Here is a 6000-nt window from a genome sequence, read left to right on the forward strand (position 1 = left end):
TACATTTGGGTGCAATACTAAGCCACAAAATAGCATATGCTTAAGCACACCGGGTGCAAACTGTGTGGTGACGCACACACGTCAGAGTGCTCCAGTTTCGCACCTCCTTCAGTCAAGCAAACCACAGAACAGATAGTTCAGCATTGCACCTGAACCAGCAGGTGTTTCTACCAAACAAACCACAACTGGGAAGCAAGGGGGAAACTATGGCTTCCCAATCGTACCTTATCTGGAGAGAAACTTCTAAGTGCTGGTTTGGATGCAATGCTATAAGCCAGCTGCTCTGGGGTATGGCTCCCTGCTTGAATAAGGGAGGAGTAAAGTGGGGGAGCTCAAGCCGCAGACACCAGCACACAGCTTGTGCATAGTATTTTAAACAAACCACCCCTGTGCGGCCTAGCACTGTGTCTGAACACAGCAACTTTGTGGTCGTGAGTAAAGTCACTTATCTGTCAACCTCCATTTCCTATCTAGAAAAGGCAAGCAGCAGCAACCTCCCCTCCCAGGTCTCTTGGAAGTGCAAAGGCTATGGAGCAGTTTGAATTATTAGAAGCATTCTCAGACTGGTAAATAGGAGGAAGTTCTAGCAGCAGGGCAGGCCTTATTTTTCAAAACTGTAGCTCTCACGGCAAATTTGCTTGAATTTCAGTTACAAGAACCATCTTAGCAAAATTGTATTTGCATGGCTTAGCGTAAGCTCTTGCAAATTAGATGGCAGCTCCTAAAAAAAAAAAATTGGTAGTCTGCCTTTCCATATATGCAAGTTAGTTATATCTATCACATCAATGGCTAGATAAACTAGTGTTTTAGATTTCACAAACGCTTCCTTACCCAATCACCTGCCTTTAGCCGCTGGCTGAGTTATATAAAACATTCAAAAATACTTTGTTCTGAAGTTCGGGATGGGCGGACAGGTGGGGAAGTATCATCCCGTCAATTCTGGCATGCTAGGGTCTAATAGATCAGTGGAAGGGACAATCTGGATTACATTGTCCCTCAATCAGGTCTCAACAACCACCTAAAACGGTGGTGGATCTCAAAGTATAAGGCAAACCTTCCTCAGAGGAGACACGTTCTTCCCCAACGCCTCCTGACTTACATCACTGGCATTCACCGACCAATTCTCCATTAAAGCAGCTTGTTCAACTGCCCAGGGCAATTGTTAGAGATTACACATGTGAACGAACAGGTGTCTAACCTGTCTGTGTTGCTGGGCTGTATCATTTCAGACTGCAGATGAGGATTAAATGCCTGAATGCTTCCCCACAGAAAATACTCTACAACACATTCAGAACTATTATATTAGGGAAGAGATTATAAACTAGTCTTCTCCCTGACACGCTTGCATTGAATGTGAAGGGCCTATTTTTTTAAGTGGGAGAGTATTCAAACATTTTATTCCACATACAGTTTCAAATGGTACAGCACAAAAGCAGATAAAGCAAGCAAAACTTGTACAATAGCTCTCTGCACCAGGTGTTTAAAGGAAAGCATTTCAGGGGAGTTTCTGTTCCAAGCAGTGTTAGAAACTCAGATATACAGTGGTACCTCGCTAGATGAATGCCTCGCTAGACGAAAAACTCGCTAGACGAAAGGCATTCGCTAGCGAAAGGCTGTCTCGCAAGATGAATTTTCCTATGGGCTTGCCTCGCAAGACGAAAAAATTTCCGATTCCCCCCCCCCCCCGGTCAAACCGCTATTCCCCCGTTGGTGCTTCGCAAGACGAAAAATTCGCTATACGACAGCACTCGCAGAACGAATTAATTTCGTCTTGCGAGGCACCACTGTATAAGCTAATTGCCAAATGGCACCTTAAACCTAGGTTACGGTCGCCACAAAAGAATGTCTAAGCCCCATTGCGCCCCCCAACCCAATGAAATTTATTCTTCTTTACTTTTCATTTCTATACCGTTTGATATTTTAAAGAAAAAAATCTTAAAGCAGTTTACATACAGCACATTAACACATCACATAGAACAATCCAGAAAAAAACTAATTCAAGATTCAAGGTAAAATATTTCAGATCCTTCTCTAAGTGACATTTTGCTTTCCCCATATATATACAGGTATATATATAGCTGCCCCATAGCAAAAGTACCCTAGGAAGCCAGTGTGATGTAGTGGCTGGACTAGGACCTGGGATAATCCCTACTCAGTCATGAAAATCACTGGGTGACCTTGGGCCAGTCATAACCTCCTAACCTACCTCACAGGGTCATTGTAGGGATTAATTGAGGAGAGGGGTGAACCATGTACTCCCTGGAGAAAAAGGTAGGATATTAATGCAATAAATAACATGTTCTGCTTAAGAAAGCTGGAGAGGCCAACCAAATGGAGATGTCCAACCAGAGATGTCCACATGGTCCCAGCTGGACCAGCTCCAGTCACAAAATGTGCCTGGGGAGTTTCTAACACGCATTTCAAGATCCTCTTAACCCCCTGCCCCATCCTTTTCTTACAGTATGTTTGAAGAAGGGTGAGAGATGCCACCCAGCAAGTCAGGCACCTTCAGTTTGGTCTGTTACGTACATCAGAATGTTCAGGCAACTGACACTGATCTTTTTCCTAAAATGCCAAAGGGAATTCTACATTCTCTAGGCCAACTGACTTCCCACTTTGAATAGATTTTTGAATTATGCTTCGGTAGTTGTAAGCCCACCATTTCACAACACGGCTTTTAGCTTGGAACATCCCTGACTCATTAGCGGTCCACAAAACAGGCAACCTATTCCTACACAGCAGCCATTATTCCAGACCTTTTAAGACAGTCCTCCAAATAACTTTACCGAATTACTAGTTCACACTATTTTTCCCCACTAGCTTTGCTGCCCACACATGTCAATGTTAATGATGTTTGGCTGAAAAGAAAATAAGAACCACTTTACAAAAGCTTCCCTGCCTGATCACTTGGAAGCAATTCATACCCATCATGGGTGCCCAGTTGAGTGGCTATTTTTTAAAAACCCTGCTTTTAACTTATCACTCCCACCCTCTCTGCATGCCATGCAGTTGGTAACTTACCCATAAATCCCCTCACAGCTTGGTGAGAAATGCTGACAAGAGTGATTTGGCGTGATGCTAGCACATCATCATCTCTTCCATCAACTCCTTGATCCAGTAACACTTTACTCCTAGGTTTCTCTCTACTCTCACCCACTTCCAAACATAACTGACTGAGCTAAGCTTTCTCCAAAGAAGTATGCCAAAATACCATGGTAAGGCACGCTGAGAAATTTCACACCCACATCTTAGTTATGGTTCTCTTCCCAGAAGTACCATCAGCGCCTAAGTCTCAAAATACTTAGCAAGTGATGGACAATCTTTGTTTAGCCAAGTGGTCATATGAATGAGTAACGAATGTGCTTTTAACAGGTGTGGGTTTGGGATTCTTGGACAGGGTATGTCCAAATTGAGCCTTTTTAATATTAAATGCTGTTATGCATTGATAACTTTTGGGAACTGGGTGGCTTAAAAGTCTAAAATCTCTTGATTATCAGTTTGCTTTGCACACAACCCTTTATTAAGTACACTCAGTTGCTTATTTTGGTTGTGCCTCCAGATGGTTTGAAAACAGTTTGGATGAGTTACACAGGAGCTACGACAACGTAAGCAAGACAGCACTTTTGTAAGTCAAAAAAAGGCACAGCAACAACAAAGACTGGAGGTGCTGACCACTTCTGTATCTGATGATTTGTCCAGACGTTACAACGGTCAGTTTCAATAAAGGAAAAGAGATTCCTCCTATGTCTTCAGCAGCTGCAGAGCAGAAAAACTTTCAGCAGCTGCAGCTTTACCCATTACTACAATACTGTGAACAGCTGAAGCTGCAAAAAATTCTCCTTCATATGCAACTACGTACTACACAATACAGGAGCCACTTTTGATTCTTAATCTAGTTAGTCTATTTATCTGCTCTCTCAGGCCTCTGGGAGTAACGGTAAGTTAAACTGTGAAATAACTATTATGTCTCTCTTTCTTTTTCTTCCTTTCAGAATCAAACTCACTGCACCGCATTCATCATGAAAATTATCACTCTTTACTGGATCAATGAATGGGGTGGCAAAGTATACGAAAAGGGCCTCTATTTTGACTTCTAACTCTCTCCACCTCAAAGGCTCTAAGTTTTCAAAAGTAAACTTACGCATTCCACAACTCCAACTGACTTGTGTAGTGGAGGAGATTTCAGAACAAGAGAGGGAACTCAAAAGCCAACTCATGTAAACCTGTCACAGGGCACACCCACCCATTCATTGGCATGATCTCCGATTCTAAAGTTTCCTATCCCTACAAAAACACACACACAAAAACCTAGATACTATCATTACTATTTTAACAGGTGTGGGAAGTAGAAGCCCTACCTAGCCTTTTTCTCACCCACCCTCCAGGCTTTTACCAGTGATTTCACACCATGTCTCCCAAATCCAAAACCAAAACTCATTGGACCATACAAGATCCCAGTCAAGGTTTCAAGGATCAAACGCCGCCTCACCAGACAATTCCTTTATTAACATAAGGAGTACATATCTATTTCTCCCAACCACTTTTTCCATCATTCAGGAAGGGGGGGGGGTGTATCAGAAGGATGGAGCTCTTACCTGTTGGCCTCAGTAAGTAACTTCTGCCACTTTGTTCGCTATCAGAATAATCAGGGGTAGTAGGCCAATGACCCAGGCAGGTGAGGTGAGTGGGATATTAACGTAGGCAAAAAAGGCAACCCCCTCCCTCTCTACTCCACCATCATTCCTGGCCCCCTTCTTCCTTTCCCCTTGTGAAAGCTTAGCAACAGCACTCGCGGCTCACTATTTGGCAGCATGTCTCCTCTTGCAATTCTTTCCCCCTTGCGCAGCTGCAGAGGATCATTATTCCGCAAGGCCCCTGCAGCAACATTATGCGCAAGCGCAACAGGAAAGGGATAGGAGGTGCGGGAGGGAGAGGAGATGGGAGAAGGGAAGCCAGGAAGCTGCAGGATGTGGCTGTTGCCCTTCCACTCCCCTTAGCGCAGGCGCAGTGGGGCGGCGTGCTACAAAACTTTTCGCGCCGCATGCGTGCCCTGGACCTCACCTGCGCCTCCTTCACCCGCACGACGCGAGTGCACAGTAAGGCGCCTGCGCAGTTCCCCGGCAACCGTTTGAACCTAAGGCGCATGCGCCTGCAGTTCCAGCGGCACAGAGAGCACACGGCGCGCGCATGCGCACCACTCGCCCGAGGCTTCTTTCTCTCTGCCCCGCCCCTTCTCCCTGCGTCAGGCCTTTCCAGCTCATTATCTTGCGGCCGATCGCCCGCGGCCGTTAATATACGTCTCCCTTTGTCCCTACGGCACGGCGAGCCACATCCGTCGCCTTTTCCACCTCACCTGATAGCGATATGCGGTAGCTGCCACCGTCCCCTTGTGGTCTCCTCATAGCGCCCTGACCTGACACATCCGGGACTCTCTCGTGACGTCGCCACGACGATTCATTCACTCAACAGGAGGAGGGGAGGTATTGCGCATGCGCCGCAAGGGACCTTCCCTGGAAAGAAAAATTGGCGGGAAAAACAGCAATTCGTCGAAATGCTGAATTTAGATTAACGGGGTGGGGAAGCATAAAGGGGAGGTGCGGCAGGCAGACGGTGCACAGTTGTTCCTCAGATGCGTTTAAAGCCCCTGGCTTCCTATTCTGAGTGACTACAGGTATTGTGCACGAGTTACATATGTCAAAAGCACAACTCCTTAAGTGCAGACCCTCCAACATTTCTCTGATGAAAATAGGGTCGTCCTATTCTATTTCTTCTATTAATATTATTAAAATGTATTTATTTGGTTTTTCAAATTAAAATTTTACAGTCACATATCCAACATACAACATAAAAACAAGATGCCAAAGAATCTCCTGGACTTCCTTCCTATCCTCTGTGGGTTCTATTGTTAGTCATTTCCTCCTGCATCTTTTCTAATAATCCAAATCTTTTACATATCCAATATATCCAAAATTCACCATTAAACTACAAGTGTTATTCCAA

General features: G+C 44.9%; 1 protein-coding gene across 2 annotated transcripts in view; it reads right to left on the reverse strand.

Moving 5' to 3' along the window:
* The window catches only part of SPOP (speckle type BTB/POZ protein), a 48303-nt gene extending 42854 nt beyond the window's left edge, over positions 1-5449 (reverse strand). Inside the window, exon 1 of one of the 2 annotated variants that reach the window (XM_033169025.1) lies at positions 5354-5449. The gene's annotated coding sequence lies outside the window, so the exon portion shown is untranslated. Of the gene's footprint in view, positions 1-4595; positions 4928-5353 lie in introns of those variants that run through there. The other variant, XM_033169024.1, reaches the window with a different exon arrangement.
* Positions 5450-6000: the final 551 nt, after the last annotated feature.

Source organism: Lacerta agilis, chromosome 14, assembly GCF_009819535.1.
Source record: "Lacerta agilis isolate rLacAgi1 chromosome 14, rLacAgi1.pri, whole genome shotgun sequence".
NCBI lineage: Eukaryota > Metazoa > Chordata > Lepidosauria > Squamata > Lacertidae > Lacerta > Lacerta agilis.